A 22,830-nucleotide genomic window follows, 5' to 3' on the forward strand; every position below is an offset into this window, starting at 1 on the left:
GCCTGGGGACAAGGAGCGGGAGAGATCCCTCAGCAAATCCGGCACGGGCACAGCAGACCCGGCACGGGCACAGGGAGGGAATTTATTACCAACCAAATCACACCAGGACAAGGAGAGGGGAAAGAAATCTCTCCAACACCTTCCCCCCACCCAACCGGGATCACCCAGAACGGGGTCACCAGGGCTCTGCCCAACGGGGGTCACTGGGGATCATCCAACGTGGATCCTCCCATGGGGGATGGAGCTGGAGCAGCGCACGAAGCTCTTCCTGCACTCGGGGCACTCACAGGGCCTCTCCCTGGTGTGGAAGTGCTGGTGAGGGACGATCCCTGAATTCCACCTGAAGCTCTTCTGACATTCCAAGCACTCATAGGGCCGTTCCCCAGTGTGGATCCTGTGGTGCTTGGTGAGGTCAGAGGTCCCACTGAAGCTCTCCCCACACTCCCCACACTCACAGGGCCTCTCCCCAGTGTGGGTGTTCTGGTGTTCCATCAGGGTGGAGCTCCAGCTGAAACCCTGCCCACATTCCAAGCACTTGTGAGGCTTCTCCCTGCCATGAGGCTTCTCCACCAGCTCCGAGCTCCGGCTGGATTTCCGGCCGCCTTCCTGGCTCAGGGCGGGAGCTCTTTCCTCCCTGCAGCTCCCTGGGCTGGATTTGCAGCCCCTCCTCCTGCAGGATCTCCAGGGCTTTTCCTCCTCCTCCATCCAGCCACACCCTGGGAATGACAAATCCTGCTTTGGGGAAAAGCAAGGTGGGAGCACCTTGGAGTAGAGCCTTCTCCTGCCCAAGTCCATCCCTAGAACTCAGCAGGAGTCTTGTGTCCATGGAAATCTCCACTATATCAAGGTTCAGCCCAAAACAACTCTCCCAGGACTTCCCGATCTCTGATCTCTCCACTTTTGGGGTTCCAGAGGTTTCCTTTCCCTGGGATGATGGGGGTCCAATGGCTCCAGGGGTTCCCCCTTCTCCGGCGTCCTGCTTAGGGATGATTCAGGGGCTTTTGGGGGTCCATGGGGTCCCTTCTGCCTTGATGCTCTACTTTGAGGTCCTAGGGGTCCCAGAGGTTCCTCCTCTCCAGGCTCCCCCCCTTTCCAGCCAGCCGGGGTTCCCCCAGCTCCAGGATCACCCCTCTCTTCTCTCCCCAATCCAAGGGTTTCAGGGGTTGCCCCTTCTCTGCTCCCCCGGGGGTCCCCAGGACCAATGTCCTCCCCCTGGTGGCCCTGGGCAATGGCAACGTGGACGCCCAAAGATCCCCCCAAGGGGCTCAGCTCTGGGGCCCTGCAAGATCCAAACCTACACACACACATACACAGATAAAAAAAAAGCCACCTGTCCCAGGGTTTATGTGGGTCTCCCAGACGATATTTGGGGCTCAATTCCACAATCTGCAAGCTCCAAACACACCCCAGGGACCCCCCCGACAGATTTGGGACAAGCTCCCCCTCCCCTCTTACCTGCAGGATGAGGCAGGGCAATGGTCCCAGGGCCAAGGGTGCTGCGGCCACAGGGGGCACTGGAACCTCCTGTTTCTCCTCCTTTTCCTGCTCCTGCTCCTCCTCTTCCTGCTCCTCCTTTTCCTCTCTCCCTCCTCCTCCTCCTTCCTCATCCCACCTCCTGCCCAGTTCCTGCCTTCGCTATATTTAGAGTGGAGAACCTTGCTTGTTTTTAGAACGAGAACAAAGATCCCAGAGGGAACACGGCTTGCTGGTTTTAGCCAGAAGTGTCAGTGACTAAAGGTCATGTTTGCTCTGCTTTGGTGCCGTCCTTGTTCCTCCTCAGTGTTCAGGCTGGGCTATGGGGTGTCCTTGTTTGCTGCATTTTCAGAGCTCCTCCTGGATCCTTTGGGCAACAGGCTGTGCCCTGGGAGGGCTCTTTGTGCTCCTTTGTGACACAGGAGAACCTTGCAGGCGGTTTCTGCGTGAGCTGCTGCTGTGATGTCACAGGAGCACTGCCACGTCCCCGAGGTGTTCCCGTTGCTGTGGCACACGGAGGCCTCAGTGTCCAGAGTGGCTCTGGGCACTGCTCGTTGCCGGAGGATCCTCCTGCCCGAGGCATTCTCAGCAGCCAGCCCAGCCCTGACGGGTGTCCTTCTGTGCTTGCAGGGCTACAGTCTGCAGACGTGTGCAGCGCAGCCAAAATGATCCAGCACGTGGCTGCTGCAGTTTGCACGCTGTACTCTGTGGCGTATGCGGGGTATTTTTTAACCCACTTGGCACGTAAGTCGAGGTTTTCCCTCGGTGCTGTGGCTTTGGGCTTGCTGTGTGCTTGCTGTTCTTCCTCTGGGCCTGAGCTGACTTTGTAACCAAATTGCCATGAAGACACCATTGCTTTGGGAGAGCTCCTGGCAGCAGCTGCAGCTGGAAAAGGGGGTGTCTGCAGCCAGCGGGGCGTGCACAGCATTTGCAATGAGCTCTGGGGGGTTCTGTTCCCTCAAGCGGGGAGTCTGTGGCAGCAGAGCCTGGAACTGCCTGTCCAGCCAAGAGCTGACCCAGCCCAGTATTTTGTGCTGTTCTCTTGCTGTGTGAAGGGACTGTGGCTCCTGGAGGGACGCTGTGAAAGCAAAATGCTCTCTCGGGGTTGCCTTGCTCTGGGGCATTTCCCACCACAGGCAGTTGTTTTCCTGACAGCATCTGGTTCATGTTCCCTCTCCCGTTGCAGGGCACCTCATGAGTGGATCCCGAGCAGCTCCTCCTTCGGTGAGTGGGAAAGGAACCTTTGGTGTTTGGAATTGTGCAGCAAGTTTTGAGCTCGGCATGTGGCAGCCATGTGCCCGCCTGGGAGGCTGAAGGAAAGTTCCTGCCAGTGTCCTTGCAGCAGCAAAGGGATCCCTGGGAGTTTTCTCCTTTTCTGCTGAAGAGCTTTTGAAGAGCTGCAGGTCTGGTTTTGCAGGCAGAGCATTGCTTGCTGGCTCTAGCCATGGTGGAATATGGAATTCCCAAGAATAAGGGGCAATGTGGACTTTAGCCCATTGTTAGTTTGAACAGCTCCGAACCCAATTTCTGCTTAGTGCAGCTGGATGTGCAGCTGAGGGTAAATAAGGTGATAACTGAGACAGAACTTCCCGTCCCTCACGCTGCCGTCTGTCCACAGGGCACAAAAGCGGCACCAGCACCTCCTCTGGCTCCCTCTGCTTCCAAAGAGGAGGCCAAAGAGGAGGAAGGCAGCAGTGAGCTTCGTGCTGTTCCGGGGGACGATGGTGAACGTCCCTCAGTGCCGGGAGATGACAGTGAACTTCCCGCTGCTCTGGGAGACGAGGGCGAACATCCCGCACTGTGGGAACACAAGGGCGAGGCTCCTGCGGTGTGGGACAAGGACAGTGGACATCTCCCGGCGTGGGAGGAGGACAGAGGACATCTTGTGTCTTGGGAAGAGGAGGGTGAACTTCTCCCAGCATGGGAAGCGGACAGTGAACGTCCCCTGGCTTGGAGAGATGATGGCGAACCTGCAGCGTTTTGGGAAAAGGACGGAGAAGCTCCCTGTGCTTGGGAAGAGGACACTGAACCTCCCTCGGCTGTGGGATCCTGGGCTGAACATTCTGACAGCAGCACAGCCCTGCAGCCAGAGGGGAGAGGGGAGTGGTGCCTGATGCAGCTGAGTACGTCTGCTCTGTTCCTGTGTGCCAGAGCAGGGTGCTGTGTGTGTGTCTCGGCATCAGCTGCACCCAGTGCTGCTCTGCAGCTGAATGTGCCAGGGTCATTTCTTGTCCTTCCCCAGCTGAGACCAAGGGGCTGACGGCCCCAGGGAGGGGGGCTGCATTCTGGCTCTGCTGCAAGGCGGGGTCTCTCTCTGGGAGGGAGCGTCTTCCACGTGGTTTCTTTCAGGGAACACCGTGAGCCTGGCGGAGCCTGCCGAGAAATACCTGGAAGTGGAGCAGATTGGCCAAGGGTAAGTGCACGGCAGTTACTTCTGCACAAGCAGGCCCAGGTGTTGTGCTGGTGCAGGATCAAGTGAGAAGTCAGGAGAGCTCCAAACACCTCCAGACACTGGGGTGCCATCCTGCTGTCCCTCAGTCCTGATCAGAATTGATACCTGTGCTCAGAAGGCACCGTCAAAGGCCCCTGAGGCTGGCAGTGTCCTGCCTGCAGCAAGGAGCAGGACCTGGAAGATCTTCTGTCTCTGGAATTGGATTGCCTAAAAGAGCCACTCACCATCTGGTGACGGTCAGAAAACAGTTCTCAAGGAGATTTCTTTCAAATATTTTGCTTCAAAAAATATCCTCGGGTCAGGATTATCAACCTAATGGTTTAGAAACAGAAACCAGAGCTGAACTAATAAGTGCTCTATTCTAGCACAGGTAGTAGAGCCCATACATTCAGTAACAGACACAGAGCTGATGCACTCTGGGGGAAAATGCATCACCTGCCTGATGGTAGGGCCCTTGTGGATCCTGCAGGTCTTAGGCAGGAAATGGAAAAGGATGAAATGCATTCTTTTCCAGTTCTTTAGACACCCATTGCTCACTTCAGGTTTTGAAGTAAAGCCATGCACCACGGACATTTGGGATTTGCTCCAGCCCAATTCCTTGGTGTTGGGCCTCACTTTTCTCTGGCACACCTTGCATGGCAGAGGGCTGGTGGCTGCTGCGCTGTTGTTGGAAGGGTCGATGCCCCCAGGTGTTTGTGAACGCTACAGGCAGCAGAGATCTCCTGTCTGGGCTGGCTTTCACTGCCAGGGCCTAAAGCGCTGCTTCTTTCTTCTCTGCTGTTTTGTCTCCAGGGCTTTCGGAACCGTTTCTAAAGGACTCGACAGGGCCACTGGAGGAGAGGTCAGTGTCAACACGCCCAGCACGTCTGGCAGCTCTCCAGGGCTCTCCCCTCTGCTGGAAGCTGTGGCTGCAGATTTGGGGGCCAGCAGAGCTTTCCTGCACAGGCTGCTCCTCTGCAGGCGGAGCCGTGTCAGCCTGCAGAGCACAGCTGGGACAGACTTGGTCCTTCTGAAGTGCCCAAAGGAATGCAAGCAGGGCTATGGATGTGTGTGTTTGGTTTCTTGTGCAATCCCAGCCAGAGCAGTTGCATCTGAAATCATGACCCAATCCCATAGAACTGCTAAAGGGTTCCCGGCTGTTTTGCTCTGTTTGCACAGAACCAGAATTACCCCCTGCTTGCAGAATGTGTTTGAACAATAATGAGAGTGTTGAGGCCATTTGAGAAGACTGTAGGTGCAGAGAATGTGGTTAGAGCTTGGAGGCTGACAGCTGAGGGGCCATTTCTGCAGAGCTTGCAAGGCCAAATGTCTCTGGCCATGTGTCCTGTAAGCAGCCCCCAGCGAGCAGAGCAATGGGCTGTGGGAATGGCACTTGCTGAGCTCTGGTGTCCCATCCCAAGGCAGTTGGGCACAGCCCGGCTCCGTCGCCCCAAAAAGACTCGCTCCGTGTTTGCTGCGGCCTCCTGCCACAGACTCCTCCAGTGAAAGGTCTGCAATGTCCCTTCAGGTGGCCATAAAGAAAATGAGTCTGAGAGGACAGAACAGGGAACGAGCTGTGAATGAGCTCCTGCTCCTGCAGGACAAGAAGAACCCCAACATTGTCAGCTCTTTGGACAGGTGAGTGCCTCAGGCCTTATCCCGTGCCCGGGCCCTGCCTTAACCTTTCCTGGCGTCCGTAGTCTGTAGCCTGATTTGAAAATGCCTGACCCAGCCGTATCTTCCCAATACAACAGCCTGGCAGTTTGCTCCCTCTGTGTGCTTTTGTTGCTTTGGTTTGGTTTTTCCTTCAAGTTGACCCTGTTTTCTGTGTCTTACAACAAGTGCTGGTAAACCACAGCAGAAAGTATTTCCCTTGGCTTCTTCTTCCCAGCCCTTTTCCATTGCTACAGATGCCAGGAAGACCAGGTTCTTGTTCCCAGAAATGCCTCATTTGCCCATTTGTCACTGGCCTTGCCTGTTTCTGAAGGGACTTTCTGAAAGGTTTTCTGACCCCTTTTATCCCAAGAGCTGCCCGGCCTCCTTCCCTGGATAACCCTGGGAGCTGTGTTGCCTTGTTCTGCAGGGAAGGGTGGAACTGATGAGTTCAGAAGCTGAACCAGCTGGGGGCCAGTGTTGTGGTTCCACATTGATCTGGGCCTTTGCTAAACTGCATTTTTCACCTGCTTGCCATCTCAGGCCTCTCCTTTCTCACAGGGGTCTCCTCCTTTAGACTGTGCAGATCCCAAGGGCTGTGCAGCCTGGCAGGAATGTCTCTCCATCGGATTCTGTCCTCATTGACAAGTGACCTGGCAACAAACCTCCACTCCAGGCTTTTCCATGGGGGAATTGAGCACTGCACATTGGTCTCCATGCCACTGCTTTCCTCTTCCAGCTTCCTTGTCGATGGAGATCTCTGGCTGGTGATGGAATACATGGATGGAGGAACTTTGCAGGACGTTGTCAGACAGACACGCATGGCTGAAGGAGAGATGGCAGCTGTCAGTCGGGAGGTGAGGGATCCTGCCTGTGACTGCCCTGCCTTGGACACGATGGTCCTTCCCAGCAGGGCGTGAGAGCAGGAGTGGCTCCAGGCTCAGGGCTTTGTTTCTCTGTTGTTTTTATGAGCTGGAGAAGAAAGAGCCCCTGCAGTGAACGGCCTGCCAGCAGCACTGCACTTCTACTCTGTTCTTGTTCTCTTTCCTGCTTTTGTGGCACTCTCTGTCTGTTTTGGATTTGATGTGCTGTTCTCAGCTTTGCCTTGAACCGTTTGCCTGGAGCTTGTCTGCACTGCACTCCTGGCCTGTCAGAGCAAAGTCGCTGCTGGCAGAATTCTAAACTGTCCTTTCTTGTGTGATATATTCCGGCCATTGGTTTTTACCCTCGTGTTTCTTGTTCTCTCTCAGTGTCTGCAGGGCCTGCATTTCCTCCATTCGAACCGGGTGATCCACAGAGATCTGAAGAGCTCCAACATCCTTCTGGGAATGGACGGCTCTGTCAAGCTGGGTGGGTGTTCCTGGCCAGGCACGGCGCTCCCGGGGTGCGGCTGTGGGGCTGCTTCCCAGTGACGGCCAGAGCCCCACAAGGGCTGCTGGGGGCACTGCCCGGCCCCTGCTGCCAGCTGAGAGCGGCTGCCCCTGCAGAGAGCTCAGGAGAGGAGCAGGCTGTCAGGGGTGCCTTTGCTCTGGGAATGGCCCTCCCAGAGGGGCAGGAGTTGGAATCTAAAGCTGCAAGGGAATCAGTAAAAGCCACTGCACGAAAGCTGAGGGTTTCTTTAAGGGTCCAGTTCAGTTCCATCTTTCCTTGGCTGCAGCCTTGAGAACTTTTCCAGCTGAATTCACTGCTTCATTCTTAGACTGAGAGCGGGGAGTCTTTGTGCTTGGTTTCCTCATTCCAGCTGCCTTTGACAGTGTTTGTTTCTGTCCTCAGCTGATTTTGGCCTCAGCGCTCAGCTCAGCCCTGAGCAGGACCAGCGCAGCTCCATGGTGGGCACTGCTCACTGGATGGCCCCAGAAGTTGTCACCAGTTCTCCTTACGGCCCCAAGGTGGACATCTGGTCCTTCGGCATTGTGACCATCGAGATGGTGGAAGGAGAACCTCCTTACTTCAAGGAAACGAGGGCCATGGTAAGAGGCCAATTCTCCCGTGGTTGCAGAGGCCTGTGAGCACAGGGTGACCCTGCACTGGGAGCAGCAGCTGGAGGTTTCTGCACATGGGGAAGGGAATTCCCAGAGGACTCGAGCCTCAACACAGACACATATTCTGCAGTCTCCAGACACAATTTGCTTTGGGATTTATGTTGTTGCAGTTCTTCTGGCTGTGAGGATGACCTGAAAATGTGAAGCAAGTGCACCAGCTCTTTACAATGGCTGTGGCAGCACCAGGGTTAGGGTTTTTTGGTTGGCATAGAAAAATGAGCTGTGAGCAGCATCTCTGCCAGGGAGGAAAATGCCCCTGGAGCTGGGGCTGGGAAGCCGGGGTCGATGTGAGCACTTGTGGGTGGGAAGGAAGCTGGCAGAGCGCTGAGTTTGCTTTTCCTGCAGGCTCGCGCTCTGATCCGGCAGAACGGGACCCCGCAGCTGCAGGAGCCCAGGCGCCTGTCAGCTCTGCTGCGGGACTTCCTCGAGTGCAGCCTGGAGCCGGACGAGGAGCGGCGCTGGTCTGCCCAGGAGCTGCTGCAGGTGAATGCCAAGCGGCTGCAGGGGAAGCAGCAGCGCCAGGGAGGGGTTTTCTTGTGGGGCCCCCTCCGATGGTCTCCGGTCTCGCTGCTTTCCACACGCAAAGCAAGCAGAATCCTCGCCTGGTTTGGCTTGGCAGGGGCCTTTCGAGGTCATCTGCACCTGGGGCCCCACAGCGAGCAGGGCCATCTTCAAGCAGCTCAGGTGGCTCAGAGCCCTGCCTGACCTGAGCTTGGATGTTCCCAGGGAGGAGGCACCTCCCACATCTCTGGGCACCTTCTGTCAGTGCTTCCCCACTCTCCTGCTAAAAAAATTCTGCCTTAGATCTCATCTGAGCCTGCTTCCCTCTCCTGAGTTTCAGACCATTTCCCTTTGTCCTGTTGCAACAGAGCCTGTGAGGAAGTTGACTCTGGAAAGTAACGGTTCATTTCTTTCTTTTTTCTCCTTTGGGCAGCACCCATTTTTATCATCAGCCAAGCCTCTCTCCAGCCTGACCCCTCTGATCACCGCAGCAAAGCAACTGAGGCAGCAGAGGAGGAGCTGAAGCACTGGAGGACAGATTTTAGTTACAGTAGTGAGTTAGGACAACTAGTTAGTTTTGGTAGTTAGCAGTGCTAGTTAGTTATGGTAGTTAGTAGTGCTAGTTGGTTAAGGTAGTTAGGACAGCCTGTTTGTTACGGCTCTTATGACAGCCTGTTTTGCATGGCAGTTTTTTGAATAAAAACTCTCTTAAACCTCAACTCCCTTGACGTGTCCCTTCCTTCTCCCTGTGTGACTCAGCTGCCCGGAGCAATGTGAGGGGAGAGCGGGCCCAGCCTCGCCCAGAGCTGAGCCCCAGCAGAGCCCTGGCAGAGCCCAGAGCAGCCTCGGCATCTGCAGAGTCAGCCTGGAAGGAGGCGCTTGGAGCCTTCTCGGCTGCACCCGACTCTTGGTTACAAACTGTGGGTGGTGGAAAATGCCACCGGCTCTGCAAGAGGGCAGAAGGGGCCCGGGGAAGGCCCAAGTGCTCCATGTAAGGGAAAAACCTGCCCTGGGTTTGTTATAAAGAACTATGTAATTGGTGGCTTTTGCTATTTTGTCTTGACTTCTGCAACTTATTCCTAATCACAACGATTTTGATACAGTACAGTTTGTAATGACTTTTAACTACTTTTGCTGTAGTATAATTTGTCAGCATTTTGTGGCCAGTGCCCTGGCCCCTGTGTCGCTCAAATCCTCAGAACATCATTCATGGATGATATTTTAGTTTGTGGACAGTGTGAAAAACATACATTATAGTTTTGGCTTTTGCAAAGTATTGAAGTGGATGCTACGTGTTGTGCATTGGAATGTTACCTTTTGCAGAAGTAGCTGCAGTTGTGAAATAATAACTAATGCTTTTATTTTTGTAACTAACTGACAAGAGTAACTCAGAGATATTTGTGAAACAGCTAATGTTGATTTAAAGTACTTGTGGAAGTAGCTAAAACCGTCTGCATGGCCAGATAACATTTAAGGAACGGGTGTGATGAGGACCCCTGCCGCTGACCCTTCGACTGTCAATAACTGTCGCCTGCTGATGTGGAAACCCAGGGCACTGGGAATATTTCTCTGTCTGCTCTGGGGTGCCCTGACCCCCAGGGGAGCACTGACTTTGACCCTCGTTCATGGAGAAAACTTCCAAAGCCTCAAGGTAAACTAGAAACCACAAAAGTGTGAAAGAGATTGTAGAGAATTGTAGAGAGTAGTGGAGTATGTCACATGGGTGAGACATTTAGGTTTTAGGATTTTTAGTATGTTATAGATGGGTTCAAGATGGAGGATATAGGGTGTTGTCTTGAGTTCCCTTCTTCTTTCTTCTTCCTCTTTCTTCTTGCCTTTAGCTGGTATCTTGTAATTGGGTAGAAAAATCCACATGAAAAATCCGGGTCTTTAGGGCTCAGTTATTGGGTTAGAAAGGAAAATAATTTAGGTGTTCCTACTTAATTGGGTAGCTTAGTTTTTGATTAGACTCAAAAGGCCTTGTAACAAGAGATTGTTAGTCACTTTTGTGCTGTTTTTCCTGCTCGCAGAGTCTGGTGCAGACAGTGTGATGAAGTTTTGATAAGATAACAATAAACAGAAGCTGAAGACCAAAGAAGTCCAATGCATCTCTCCTTCCTGACACAGAATTGCTCCAGAAGGGTCTCCCCTGCCAGGGGAGTCCCCAGGGAGTTGCCCAACTTGGGGCCTGCAGACTCACAGCTGAAACCAAGGATCAGGGGGCTGTTGTGAGGAAGTGACACACAACCCTCAGAACAACAATCCACAATTCCTGCACGTACTCTAGAAAGGCGGCTTGGGGCTCAAACCAACTTAAAGAGTTCCTGAAACAAGTAAACGAGTTCAAATAAAGGTTTGAATACGTATAACCTTTATCAATATGTTTTTGAACAATAAAATGGAAAAAATAGATAAGAAGAGTTGCTATGGCTAACCAGTGTGCCTCTGGCCATTGCCAAACACCCACCACTGTTATTGATTTGTCTCTAATTATGCCTTCTTAAAGTTTTGAAAATTCTAAAGCATGAGGTTCGTTTCTCACCAAACCCAAGGTACTCACCCCTTGCTTTCTTGCAAGCCATTGCCAATCCTCAATTTCATCTGGGTGGAGGAGAATGACGCTGCAATGAAAACAAGGAAAAGGAAGATGCACTGCTGTGGAGGCCCAGGAGCCTACCATCAGAATCTCAGTCCCTCAGCTGCGGAGGACTCTGAAAGAGGGACCAATTATAAAAGGGTGGCTGGACAGGAACAAACGCAGATCCCAACCAATGTGGTTAATCCTACGTTCTCCCTTTATTGTTTACAGACAGTAGTTTTTATACACTTCCAGATAGTTTACAATCGTGAGCACACTCTCATTGGCAAGCAAACATTGTTTGTTAGAAGTGCTGTATTAACATTTTGATAGAATGGTAAATGTAGTTTTGTAGTTAAAATGAAGATTTAGTAGTTAAAGTAGAAACTGTGTATGTGTTTTTTTTTTTTTTAAATAATGAGATACTGGCTTCGAGATAAGAGTCACAGAACACCCAAATCTTCCAGAAAAGAGGAATTTATGGGTTTCTTATCAGAAGAAGGTAATTTCTTCAGGCCTTGCTCAGACTGGAAGACGCCGTGGGGATTAAAAGAAGGAGTTGACCTATTCCAGAGAGAGTTTCTTATTTTAAATAGAATGTATGCATAACCATGAGGTATGTATGAATATGCAACAGTGAATGGATCTTAAGAGTTATTCCTTTGTTCACAAAACATGCCTGTCCTTGCTTAAGTGCCCGAGAGCATCCAGACGTCCGTAATTCTTTGTTTTTTATTGTCCTGTAATTACACGAACTCTAAATTTTTATTACTCTAATTGTATTACTATTTTTATAACCATTTCATTATCACTAAACTTTTAAAAGTTGTAAAAACAAGTGACTGGCGTTTTTCCCGCTGCAGCACTTGGAGGGGGGCTGTGCCCCAGGGGATGGACTCCGGTTGGAGAAGTTCCTGGAGAAGTCTCCGGTGGGAGAGAGCGCAGGCTGCAGCAGGGGAACGACTCCTGTCCCTGGGCAGAGGGAGAAGCCACGGGGGATGAACTGAGCACGGCCCCATTCCCTGTCTCCTGCACTGCCGGGGGAGGAGGTGCAGCTGGAAGGAGGGAGGCGTGGGGAAAGCTGCATTCAAGGCTCTTCATTGACTTCTCATTGTCCTGCTCGGAGCTTTTGGAGTTTTGTGCCAGAAATCTCTCCCCTCCCCCACTCCCCCACAGGGCTTCGGGGCGGTTTTCCCTTTTTGGGGGAAATCAAAGCGATGCGCTGATGCTCCGAATTAGGGGGCAGGAGAAGTGGGGCTGCTGGGCTTCCCGCAGAGCCGGAGGCAGCGAAGGCGAAGGCGCGGGGCCGGGAAAGCCGTGTCGGGAGGTGCGGAGCAGTTTGTTGGTGCTGCAGATCGATGCCGGCCCGGGCCCGGGCCCGTTCCAGGGCTGTTCCTCATCTCCGGCTTTGCCCTCCCACAGCCCGGGGGGCCCTGAGAGCGCGGGGCGAGGCTGTGCCGTGTGCAGAGCCCGCCCCTCGCTGCCATTGGCCGCTGCTGCCGTCAGTCGCGGTTCTGGCGCGCTGATTGGTGAGAGCGGGGCGAAGCACGGCCCCGCTGGCGGCCTGAGGGCGGCCCTGGCTCGGCAGCGGCGCCATTGGCGGAGCGTCTGTGCGGGCCCGGGAGCGGCGGCAGCGGCCGGAGCGCGGGGAGGCGGCATTGGCGGAGCTCGGAGGCGGCCCCGGCGCAGGTGGGAGCCGCGCCGGGTTCTGCGGGGGCTCGGGGCTCGCTGCGGGCGGAGGGGGCGGCAGGGGGCTCCGGCGGCTTGGCGGTGCCGTGTCCGGCCCGTGCCGGCCCTGGGCTGAGGGCGCTGCGGGAGCGGCTGCCCGCGGTCTCCTTCCCGCCGCTGCCTGGGCAGGAGCCGCTGCCGGAGCGGCGCTGGCTCGTCCCGGTTGCTGGGGCTGGGACAGAGGTGGCTGCCCCGTGGCCCGGACCGTGCGGGGAAATTCCCGTCGCCGGAGGTTTCTGTGGCCAGAGGAGACCGAGGAGTCCTGTCAAAGTGACTCGATTGCTGAGCAGAGGGAGAGGCCGTGGGGCATTTGCCATGCGGTCTCTGCCCTTGTTGTAGCACGCTGCCTCCTTTGGATGCTCATTTTCCCGGCCGCATCTCCCTCTGCCTTTGCCCACTGGCTGAGGGACTTGGAAGGTTCAGACTTCCCGATCCGCCTGGGCACAGGGATGATCCCCCCTTATTTTAGTGAAGTTTTCACAGCATTCTCCATTTGCTGTTTCCCTTTGCAGCTTCACCCATTTCTGTTGCAGAGTCAGAGATCCTCACCATGGGCTCTGCCTTCAGCTGTGCAGATTCCATCTGTGCAGGCAGGCAGAGCTTGGGGTGAGGGGCAGAGGGAATCAGCCCAATTCCTGCCCCAGGCAAGTAGAGGCAGGTCCATTGTCCCCACTTTGCCCCAGCAGTGTTAATTTGCATTTCTAAAGCTCCTCTGCTGGCTGCCTGGAATGCAGCTTCTCTTGCAGAGCAGCCTCCAGCGGCCTCTCCTGTCCCCCCTCAGAACCTGCTGCTTTTTTTATTTTTTCTTTCAAATCATCTATTTACTGTTTATGAGTGAAAGGGTCACCTTTAAATCTCTTATCGTTTTGCAAAATGCAGCCTAAAAATGAACGTCGAAAAACCCAGACCAAAATTTTGGTATGTCCCACAAAAACATACACAAGAATATTCCAAGCCAATTAAGTTTTTTCTACTGCTCCTCGGAGTAAACACTCATTCTCTCATTCCTGACCCATACCTAACCAGCAATATAGAAGTAGGATAATTACAAAAAATACTCTTCTGCTATAAATTTTGCACTGAAAGTTCAGGAAATAGAAAAACTCCACCAATATGTTTAGTGTTAGAGTCAAGGCATTCCTTGATTCTGGCCAGGATGTGCAGCAGAAATCATTCCATCCCCACAATGCCCGGGTGTGCAGAGAAAATCGTTCCATGACACGTGGGTTTAACTGGATTTTTCCCAAACTTGATACAGTCTGAACCAATCTAAATCCATTGGTTTAATGTTCTGTAGTTTCAAGTTGTGCAGTTTTTAGTGTTTGGGTTCCTGTTGGACCCGGATTTCTTGGCTTCTGCTGTTCATCAGGTCGGAACTGCTGGATTTCCTTCTCAGCCTTTTCCAGAGCAGGTGTCTCCAGCTCTGCCGGGGGCAGTGTCTGGGGTAGGTGTTGGTTGCTGTTTGCTGCTGGGCGTTATCTTTGTGGGAATCTTTTGGGCCATTCCCAGTGTGTTGAGATGTTAAACTCATCTCCATTGAGGGGTGGAGCATCCCTTAAAAAAACCTTTACCATTTCTTTCCCCGAGGCCAAGGCAAACCAAGGCTGAGTAGAGAAATAAAATGTTAGAAATGTTAAAGTCTATGGCCTGGTGTATTTTCCATCAGTGCAATCCCAGGCAGCGCAGTGTGTGAGTGTGGCTGAGACCCAGAGTGGAATTGTGCCGTTGTCTTCGGCAGCAGCTGTGGCAGTGCAGGCCCAGAAAGCACTGAAGCTGCAGCAGTGGCAGCAAGGATTGGCCCCGGTGGCTGGAGATGCCCAAGGAGGGTGCCCAGGCAGAGGATTTGAGCAGAGGATGTGTGGGCAGGCCCAGGGGCTTGCCCCGCTGTGGAGCCCTGGCTGCTGCTGCGCTGCCTTCAGTGCAGGCTCCGTGGGGGCCTCCCATGCTCCTGCTGCAGGCGGGAAGTGCAAATCTCCGGGGATTCAGAGCCCTGGAGCCCAGGCTGAGGGGTCCCCCCGTGCTCAGCTGTGCTGGGGGCTGTTTCTGGCCTCAGGGACACTTGGCATGGGCCACGCCACTTGGCCACCAGTGGTGCTGCTTTGCCCTCCTTAGGCAGGGCCCGATGTCCTGCTTGGATGTTGGGAACAGCAAAGTGCCAAGGCAGGCTCTGTGCCAGCCCAGCTTCCTGTGGGAGAGATTTCACAAGAGACAGGACTCTGGCCACAGACTGCTTTAAATGTCCATCCCTTATCCCCACCCTGCACTGGGTGGAGAATTACCAGGGTAAGGAATTCCCAAGATCAATTGCAAGGGAGAGAATTGAATATCTGCCCTGGGTCTGGCTCTTCTTCTTGCCAAAGCCAACGGCAAAAGCCGTGCCCATGGCATCTTGGTTTACAGCCCTGACTCCTTCCCAGGGGCTGTTTGGGTGGGCTCTCCCCTGGCCAGGATGGCAATGCCTCTGCCAGGTGCTTGTGGCCGACCCCGTCCCCTGGGTGCCGGGGCCCCTTGGGTCCTGGGGTTGATCCCAGAGGGGCTGTAGGAGCTGTGCCATGGCCTTTGCCTTCAGCTTGGCCTTTTGCTCATCCCTTCTTGCATTCAGCTGCTGTGCCTTTGTGCCCAAGTGCTCCAGGGCCTTCTTCTGCCACTCCTGCAGCCGCGCTCACTGCCTGTGGGTGCTCATCCTCTGAGAGCTGCTGAGCTTTGTGCAAAGTCTTTCCTTTCTCCAGCGACCCAAAGCAAATGCTTAGTAGAAAATCCTGATCCTTCCATGTACAATCTGCATTTCCCAGATGTGTCTTTGTTTTCCTCCTTGTGCTCAGGGTGCCCTCCCCAGCCCGTATCCCGGAGCCGGTCCCTGTCCTGCCGCAGTGTCCAAAGGCGGCCCCCCCGGCGGGCAGGGCCGGCAGCTCCACGGGGCCGGGCAGCGGCCGGGGCGTCCCGCAGGCTCCTGGGGGCCGGGGGCCACTGCCGGCCCTGCCCGGGGCTGGTGGGGTCAGGCAGCGCCTGGCGCTGAGCCCCGGCTGCCCCACAGCCCCGGCCCGGCCCCACAGCTCCCCACAGGCCCCCAGCCCGTGCTCCCAGTCCCGCACCTCTGCGCCCGGTGCTGCCGCTGCCCACCACAGAGAAACCCCCTGACATCCTGACCTCCTTCTTTTCCTCTCCTGGAATCCCAGGATGGAAAGGATCTGGATCAGCTGGCAAATTCTGAGCATAGAACAGTGCTGAAATACATCCCAGTCCTCTGTATTTTTCTCTTCCTTCTTTTTTCAATCATCCTTTTTCTTACCACATAGATTCCTCCTGCTGCTTCTTGCCTTCACCATATTGCTGCACACTGCCCTTCACCTGATCCCTTCCCAGCACACCAACACCATCCATCCCCTGTTGTCCAAATCCCTTCTCCACTTCCCTTATTGCTCCCCTGGGTGTCCATGTCCTTAATTACCTCTGGGGGAATGTGCAAACTACCTCAACATTCTCCCAAGGGACCCTTCAGAGACATTTTGGGATCATCATCCCTTTGGCCAGGACCCCTCCCTGGCTTTCCCTTTTCTCCTCTCCCTGGGTTCCCTGCCATGTTCACTCCCCGAAGATCCCAGTGCAGTCACTGCTGAGATTTTCAGTGCTCTCTCCCTGCTGACTCTTCACAGACCCCCCTGATGTGTCCCTCGTCTGTCTCCTGGTCACTCCCGGGTCCCCAATTGATTCCCGGTGCCGCCGCCAGCCAAGGGAGCCGATCACCCAAAGTGGGTGAGGCACCTTCAGCTGCACGCCCTGCCCGCCGCCCCGGACGGTGGAAGGAATTCCGGATGAGCCCCAGGGTGTGTGGGAAAATTGACATCAGCAGAGGTTTCTGTCCACAAAGCAGACAGAGGAGTCCTGTAAAAGTAATTTCATTCCTAGAAATGGGAGAGGCCATGGGACATTCCCCATGGGATCTCTGCAGTTGTTGGAGGACACAGCCTCCTTTTCATCCCAATTCTCCTGGCCACATCTCCCTCTCCCTTTCCCCACTGGCTGAAGTACTTGAGAGGTGCAGACTTCCCAATCCACCTAGTACATAATCCTTTCATATGCACCCCAGTATTGTATAGCAGACGATATTCCTGGCTCTGTCTAGTCTTTGTTGTTCTTCTGGAAGTTCATGAATTGAGCAGGACCTTGGCTGAGCAGCAGTCTGTGTCATCAATTGATAACATTTCCTGAAACCGATGGCTTCTCCTGTCACTTCCTTATGCACAGGTGCCTGTCCCTATCTCGGAGCAGATTCGCAGCATCTGTTTGTAAAGACACTTTCCTCTTGTTCCTTTCATGGGGGTCCCCCGTTTGCGGGACATCCCCCCTGGAGCAGGGTGTCCCCTCTTTGCTGCAGCCCCAGCCCTCAGGCAGAGCTCAGCCAATCAGAGCGCACGGCGCTGATGACTCACCAGTTGCCAGGCAGACTCGCAGCTCCCAGCGTTCCCCACCTGGAGCCCACCTGCGCCCCCCCCTCGGCCCCATCGCCCCCGCGAGGGGAATTTGGGGAGGTGGGAGTGGGGCAGCGCCAAGGCCGGGCCCCCCCGCGCTGTCCTGGCGGGAGCGGCTGCAGTGGGGACTGAGTGCGGGCGGAAGCGGCTGAGAGCCCAGCGCTGCCCCAGCCCGACCTGCCCCAGCTCCATCCCTGCCCCTGCGCTGGGATGCTGTGGGTCTGGGGGGAAGAGGGAGCCGGCAGTGGGTGCTGGGCCTGGGGGCAGGAGGAGAAGGGAAGGAGAAGCAGGGTTGAGGAACAAAATGGTCAAAGGATGGACGTGGCAGGAGAAGGTGGGATTGTGCAGGAGAAGGAGGAATAGCAGGAGGAAGAGGAGTGTGAGGAAGAGCAGAGTCACAGGAGGAGGAGCAGAAACAGGAAGCAGCACAAGGTTCCACCCCTCCCTGTGTCTGCAGCCTCCCCCCAGCCCCAGGAGCGCTGCTCCCCCCACATGCAGCAGGTGACTGTGGAGGGGGATCCAGGATTTTCACGGGGTTAATCTTGGTGTTTCTGAGCTTGCTTGGGCTAAATGTTGTTGCTTTGGTTTTATGTGGCAGCTGAATCTTTATCTTTTGCAGGAGGTTTTTGCTGAATTGTGGGGTTTGGGATGTTTTTGATGTGTGTATTGAAGTTTGCAGGATTTGTGGGCTGAATCTTGGTGTTTTGGAGGTTCTTACGTACAAAAACTCACCAATGACTTCTAAGATGAACTTGGGCAGGGAGGAACCTCCAGTCCAAGTTGCGCTCCTCTTGTTTTTTCCCCAAACCAGGATTTTTCATTCCAGGGCGTGGCTGGATGGAGGAGGAGGAAAAGCCCCGGAGATCCTGCCGGAAGAGGAGCTGCAACCCTAGCTCAGGGAGCTGCGGGGAGGAAAGAGCTCCCCTGAGCCAGGAAGGCGGCCGGAGATCCAGCCGGGGCTCGGAGTTGGTGGAGAAGGCTCATGGCAGGGAGAAACCTCACAAGTGCTTGGAATGTGGGCAGGGTTTCAGCCAGAGTTTCAACCTGCTCCGGCACCAGAGGATCCACACTGGGGAACGGCCCTACGAGTGTGGGGAGTGTGGGAAGGGTTTCAGGCGGAGCTCCCACCTGATCCAGCACCAGGTGATCCACACTCGGGAACGGCCCTACGAGTGTGGGGAGTGTGGGAAGAGCTTTGGCCAGAACTCTATCCTTAGAAGACACCAGCGCATCCACACTGGGGAGAGGCCCTACGAGTGTCCTCAGTGTGGGAAGAGGTTTCACACCAGCTCCAATCTCCTCAAACATGAGCGAATTCACACAGATGAGAGGCCCTTCCGCTGCCCCGACTGCAGGAGAGGCTTCAAGCACAACTCCAGTCTCACTGTGCACCGGCGCATCCACAGCGGGGAGAGGCCCTACGAGTGTGGGGAGTGTGGGAAGAGCTTCTCACAGAGCTCAAACTTGACCCAACACCAACGGAGGCACCACTAAGGGAAGCCCTGAGATAGTGTAAAAATTTAACAGGCTAGAAATCCCTTTGGATTTAGGTAAAATGTTCCTCTTTGTGCTTGCAAACATAAGTAAAATATGCTGTTATTCTCGTAACTGGAGCACAAGCAAAACTGCCCCAGCTAAAGAGAAAGAATGCAAATTTGTAAGCTAAAGAGATAAGAAAGACTCCTCCAACCTTGAAACAGACATCGCAGAGTGACCCAGGAGTTCTCTCTGTACTTTCTGACAAAAAGTGAGTACAAGTGCAACTAGCTGTAAGTGTAAGGCAAAATCAGAAGAATGAATATGCATGAACCTATTGTGAAATTCTATGAATATGTAAATTAGCTAGAGTAATAAAAAAGAATCCGGAGTTTTCAGGGACACACATGGCCAGTGAAGGGAAAAGCCTGGCGTGCGCACGGTGCTGCAATACGTACCAAATCTTACAAATCTATCAGAATTGTAAGGTTTTCATTTTTCACGTCAATTCACCCAGCGAGTGCCCCGAGTGAAAGAAGAGCTTCGAGTGAGGGAAGAGAGTGAGGGAAGAGCTTGCAGTGAGGGAAGAGAGTGAGGGAAGACAGTGAGGGAAGAGAGTGAGGGAAGAGCTTCGTGGGCTGCTCCAGCTCCATCCCCCATGGGAGGATCCAGGCTGGATGATCCCCAGTGACCCCCGTTGGGCAGAGCCCTGGTGCCCCCGAATGGGGAATAAAACAGAGAGGAAAACTATGGAGCTGATAAAGGGGCCGAGATCTGAGGTCTGACTGAGCAGAAACTGTGGGAGACACAGACACGGTTTAAGTCTCCCTGGGCAAGAAGTGACCAAGCAACCTGTTGTGAGACTTTGTGATAAGATAATGTTCCCAGGTGCCGTGATGTCATGAAGAATGTGTAACCAATGGGAAATTGTTAGCAAACATCGAGCCCTATCTGAGCACCACACAAGTAAAACCCTGTATAAACACCTGGTACCCTCAATGAAATTGGCTTCTGGTCTAAACTCGGCTGTCCCCGTCTCTGCATCGTGGATAAGCCCTGTTGTGGGTGATCCCCGTTGGGTGGGGGGAAGGTGTTGGAGGGATTTCTTTCCCTTCTGCTTGTGCTGCTGTGTTTGGTTGGTAATAAATTCCCTCCGTGTGCCCAGGCTGGGTCTGTTGTCCCCGTGCCGGTGCTCGGGGCGGGATCTCTGCCGTTGCTTCTCTCCAGTCCCGGGCCTCTCCTCAGCCAATGGGAGAACGCGATGGACAAGAGTCAGCCAATCAGAGCGAGCGGGGCTGATGACTCACCAGTTGCCGGGCAGACCCGCAGCACCCAGTGTTCCCCACCTGGACCCCACCCTCCCTGCCCAGTCCCGGCCCCCGCGTGGGGTCCCCCCAAGTCCCTCCCCACTGCCCCCCATAACCTGGACTGGGTTTAACTGGGAAGCTTTACTGGGAAGACTGGGAGCAGGCGGGCAGGGGCAGAGTGACAGCAGGGCTGGGGGGACACACGACCCCCCCAAAATCAGCGTGGGGATGGAGCGGGGGGTCCCAGCCAAGCCCGAGGCCACGGGGAGCGGCTGCGGCCACTGGCGGCTCAGGAGCTCTGTGTGCAGAGAAAAGGGGGTGACACCGGGCTGGGGGCCCCGGGGAAGGAGCACACACGCTCTGGGGGAGGGGGGACACGACCTCTGGGACCCCCCTGAGCTTCTTGAGCAGGTAGAAGCCGAGCCCCAGCGCCAGGAAGACGAAGCCCAACTCTGTGTTCCCAATCCCCGTTGGCATATTGCTGCGGTCGGTGTCCGGAGACATCTCTGGGGGTCTGCAGGGGTCAGGGCCCCCCAAAACCTCTCAGAGACACCCCAAACCCCTCCAAGCACACTCCCAATCCCCCCCATCCCACCCAGGACCCCCTGAAACCTCCCCCCTATCCTTTCCCAACCTCCCCAGGACCCACCAAAGCCTCTCCCTTTCCTGTCAGGATCGCACCCCCCCCTTCCAGTTGCTCCCCTACAGCCCCAGGACCCCCAAACCCTCTCCCTGTCCATTCCCAGACCCACCAGGACTCACTCAGACTCACTCCCAGTCTCTTCCCAGCACAACCAACTTCATCACAAACCTCGTTTAGCCATTCCCACTCTCCTTCCATCCCCTACAGGATCTCTCAAATCCCTCCCAATTACACCCAGCGCCCCCAAACTCCCTCCCAGTGTTCACCAGGACCCCAGAATCCCATCCCACCCTCCCCAGTATCCTCCTAATCCCTTCTTAGCCTTTCCAACCCTCGAACCCCCTCTCCCAGTTCAAACCAGGCTGTCTCAAACTCCCTCCCAGTTGCTCCCAGCACATCCCAGTGGCTCTCCCAGCGCCCCCAATTCCTCCCCTGTGCCCCAGTGCCGGCTCAGGGGGTGCTCCAGTCTAGACGTGCTCCACTTGGCAGCTGCAGGTGAGCCCGCGCCAGGGGGGTGTTTCCAGCAGCACCAGGAGCTGGTAGGTCCAGTCCTTGTTGGGGACCATGTCGGTGGCCACCACAGAGAGCTCCTGCTGGCCCTGGAACCACCTCAGCTGGGTGTGGGCAGGCTAGAAATCCATCATGGAGCAGACCCGGGCTGAGAGCTCGAGGGCACCAGCGAGATGGATACGCTGGGGGGCATTGGGAGAGAGCGGGAACCGACGGGGGTCAGCTGGAGGGAACTGGGAGAGAGAGGGGAGGGATGGGGTGGCCTTGGGAGGGACTGGGAATGGACTGGGAAGGACTGGGAATGGACTGGGAAGGACTGGGGCAGCACTCAGCGAGATGGGAGGGGATGGGGGGCACTGGGAGGGAGGATGGAGGTCTAGGAGTGAACTGGGAATGAACTGGGAATGGACTGGGAGGGACTGGGGCGGCACTGGGAGGAACTGGGAACGAAGCGCGCGGCACTGGGAGGCCGAGTCCAGTGCGGGGCACTCGGCGCTGCGGGTCTGCCTGGCAACTGATGAGTCATCAGAGACACGCGCTCTGATTGGCTGAGGGGCGGCAGCACCACGCTAGGCTGAGATGGACAGCCGGGAGGCACTGGGAGAGACTGGGATGGACTGGGAGAGCCACGGGGGTCAGTGGCAGGGACACAAGGTCTCGGGGATGGGCACAAGGAGGGCTGAGGGCTCTGGGCCGATTCCAGGGAGGTTTTGAGGGGCTCCAGGGTCATTGCCAGGGCAGGGCCGAGGGGACACGCTCTGCCCCGCGCTCACCTCGGCGCTCCGTGAGGAACGGGCTGAGATACTCGTGGTTGTACCGGCACAGCCAGTCCGCCGCAGCCCTTTTTTGCTCCATAACGTCTGGGTCGCTGTTCCAATACCTGGCTGCTGTCTCCCCATAGGGGGTGAACCCCCAAAAGTGCCCCACGTCGCAGTCGAACATCGCGTACTGCTCCCGATTGTAGATGAACCTGCTCAGGTACCTCACCTTCTCCGTGCCGTTCATGAAGTGACACTCGGACTTTCCCACGTACTGGAACACCCCTGTGTGTGCAGGACACAGGTCCGGGGGTGCACCCCCAGCAGCCCCAGAGCTCCGGGATCCACCCCGGATCCCCACTCCGCACCCCCTGTGCCCCAGGGCCGCCATGGATCCCTCCTGCCCGAGCTGCCACTTCCTCTTTTCCAACCTTCCCCCATTTGCCCTTCCACATCCTCTCCCCTCCGACTTTCAGCCTCTCCACAACTCACTTTTGGGGTCCCATTACCTCCCCTTTTCCCACCCTTTTCTAACAATCCCCAGCCCCCCTTCCCGCTCAGTTTTGGGGTCCTACCCTCCCCTTTTCCCCACTTTCCCACCCTCTCCCGACCCTTCCTCACCTGCCCCCAATCCTCAGCCCCTCCCGCTCTTCCTTTCGGGGTCCCCTCCTCCTCCTGCCCCTGCAATTTCGGGCTCCCACCGCCCCCTTTTCCCCATTCTCCCCCCTGTCCCACCGCCTCCCGCCCCCCCCCCGCTCTCCCGAGAGCTCCGCGCCCGCAGCCGGGGGGGCTCCCAGCACCACCAGTGCCACCAGTACGGCCCCAGCTGCCGCCACTCGCCCCATGGCCAGCGCCGCCCAGGGAGCACCAGCCCCAGAGCGGCCGCGCTGCGCTGGCAGCACCAGTCCGGAGCAGCGCGGGCTCAGCAGCGCCGCGCGCTCTCATTGGCTCCGAGCACTTTTGGGCACCGATTGCCGAGGCTCTGCCACACAACCGATGACTCCTCAACTCCTCGCGCTCCCATTGGCTGCAGCGCGTTTTGGCTGCGTTTGGATTGGCTGAGCGGTTCCGGGACGCTGCAGCCCCGGCTGGGGCTTTTCCAGGCACGGGGAGCCTTGGGGCGCTGCGCAGCTGGGAGCTCAGCTGTGCCCAGAAATGTGTGCCCGGCTGCGCGGGGTCTCAGGGGTGCCCGTGGCGAGGGGTGACGCTGGCCCCATGCCAGGCACCCCCCAGAGCCGCTCTGTCCCTGCCCCCCGCAGCC

General features: G+C 55.9%; 2 pseudogenes; both read right to left on the reverse strand.

Annotated features, from left to right (window-relative positions):
* The window catches only part of LOC137464098 (uncharacterized), a 1,364,046-nt pseudogene that overhangs the window by 855,640 nt on the left and 485,576 nt on the right, over nucleotides 1–22,830 (reverse strand).
* LOC137464102 (class II histocompatibility antigen, B-L beta chain-like) lies at nucleotides 19,786–22,414 on the reverse strand (annotated as a pseudogene).

The sequence above is a fragment of the Anomalospiza imberbis genome, chromosome 36 (genome assembly GCF_031753505.1).
Source record: "Anomalospiza imberbis isolate Cuckoo-Finch-1a 21T00152 chromosome 36, ASM3175350v1, whole genome shotgun sequence".
In the NCBI taxonomy this organism is placed as follows: Eukaryota; Metazoa; Chordata; class Aves; order Passeriformes; family Viduidae; genus Anomalospiza; species Anomalospiza imberbis.